The sequence below is a fragment of the Sesamum indicum genome, unplaced genomic scaffold (assembly GCF_000512975.1).
Source record: "Sesamum indicum cultivar Zhongzhi No. 13 unplaced genomic scaffold, S_indicum_v1.0 scaffold00323, whole genome shotgun sequence".
NCBI classification, from domain to species: Eukaryota; Viridiplantae; Streptophyta; class Magnoliopsida; order Lamiales; family Pedaliaceae; genus Sesamum; species Sesamum indicum.
In genome coordinates, this window is record NW_011628216.1 from 28,937 (window position 1) to 31,441 (window position 2,505).

Below are 2,505 nucleotides of genomic sequence, written 5' to 3' on the forward strand. Positions count from 1 at the left end.
CCTTTATCGCGAGCCACAGTCCTCACGAAGTATTAAAGTGCATGAATGATTCCACCATGTCCTTGGACATGGAATTCCAGGTCCATGATGTCACTATCAGATTAACGCGCCTCTATTGCTCAAAATTGATTGATCTAAGAGCTGGTGTTGGAAAGATTCGTTTCAAAAGAGACGTATATTGCTCGTTTTCATACCAGAAAGTTTGTGCCATCCAAAGGAGAAGATGTCAATGTTAGCTGTGAATGCCCAGAAGGATGAACAAACAACATATGCTTCTCATATTGAGACGCAATCACATTTCCAGTGGAAGGAAAATAGTTCATCCTGATCAATCAACTGTAGGAAACTCAAGTGTAGTACTTCCATTACGAGCACGAACAAGTATGGCGAAAGAGGATCTCCCTGTCGAAGCCCTCTGGCCCCCTTAAAGAAACCATGAGGTTTCCCATTCAGCCCAACAGAAAATGAAGTTGTAGTGACACACATCTCAATCCACTTCACGAAATTAGGGGGGAACCCAAATAACTCCATTACCGCGATCATAAAATCCCACTCCATCGTGTCATATGCCTTTTGAATGTCCACTTTCAAAGCACACCGGGGTGGTAGACGGGCCTGGTTGTAGCCTGTAAATAGCTCCTGTGCCAACATAATATTGTCTCCAATATTTCGTCCGGGCACAAATGCCGCTTGGCATGGACTAATTAGTTTGTCTAATATCACACTCAGCCGTTGAACAAGGAGTTTGGCAATGATTTTATATAACACATTACAGCAAGATATAGGACGAAAATCACCAACTGTCATAGGTGTATGTACCTTGGGAATAAGCGCCAGAAGTGTAGTATTTATCTGCTTCAGAAGTCGTCCCGTATTAAAGAAATCCAGAACTGCCGAAGTCACTTCCTGCCCCACTATAGGCCATGCAGCTTTGAAAAAGCCCGATGAATACCCGTCCGGCCCCGGTGCCTTATCCTCAGCAATGTCAAAAACTGCTTGCTTAACATCCGCTGGTGTGAATGGCAAGAGTAAAGAGTTAACATCCTCTTCACTCAATAGGTGTCTGACCCATGGTCGAAGGAATCGTAGATCAATCACGTCTCTCCTTTGTTCCCCACCAAGCAAGTTTTGATAGTACATGACAAATTCATTGACTACCTCTTGTGGTTCTGTGTGAGCGGCTCCATGATCATCATTAATTTGTAAGATTCTGCGCGCTGACCTCCGTTGAGCGATCTTACGAAAGAAGACCCGGGAGCACTGGTCACCCCCCTTCATCCACTGCATTTTTGCTCGTTGTTGGAGCATACTTTGTTCAAGTTTGGCTGCTTTAGCCAGTATGAATCGGCAACAATGTTCCAACTGTAATAATAATTCATCCTGCCTGTTCGAACTGACAAGTAATTGCGCCATCTCAAGAAACCCTTTTGCCAGCTGGACATTATGTGATAAGTCTCCTTTATTCCTCCTCTGCACTCTAAACACCTGTTTAAGTGCTTTGAGTTTCCTCGTTACCGCATACATAGGTGCCCCAATAATGTTATGTTGCCAAACCTGCTGCACACTGGGAATAAACTCTGGTGATAGGGTGAGATAATTGTCGAATCGAAACATACCTCCATATTGTTGTTGGCTATCCCCGTATAGCACCAGCGGTGAGTGATCTGAAGTACGTGGAGTGAGGCTAGTGTAAAAAGATGTTGGGAATCGAGCCATCCATCTATCATTAATCATCATTCGATCCAACCTTTTCCAAAGATTCCGTGGACTTGCACTGCAGTTATGCCACGTGTACCATTCTCCCTGCATGGGTAATGGTAGTAGACCTGCATTCTGAATGCAGTCATTAAACTCTTCCATTGCCATTCGAACATCTCCCGATGTTCCACATATTTCACTAATGTCTCTTACCGCATTGAAGTCCCCTCCAATAAGCCAAGGGATATCACCAGTCTGCATGGCAATAGTCTCTAGGGAACCCCATAACTCCCTCCTATCTGCCACCTCCGTAGCTCCATAAATCATAGTGATGGCAATTGACTCACGTATTGACCGTATATAAACAAGGCAGTGGATGAATTGTGTACCACATTCAACGACATCAACATCAATAAAATTATCATCCCACGCAATCCAAATCCGATTACCAACCATTCCATAATCCACAAACCATTTCCAATTAGGTAATAAGAACGATTGAATAGCTGCTACATTATTAATACGAACACGGGTTTCAAGAAGACCAAGAAGTTGTAACCTGAACTCAGCAACGATGTCCTGCACTGCTAGCTGATGGTCTCTTTTATTCAGGCCACGAACATTCCATATAGCTGTGTTCAACATGGATCACCAAGTATGGGGCTGCTTTGGTTAGGACCCCGTGCTATATCATCTGCATCGTCAATTAAGTGTAGAGCATCAAATGTATTATATACTACAATCTCCTTACCATTCTCTGCTCGATTTGTCCTCATTCCCCCTCGACGAGGAGATTCACGACCATCT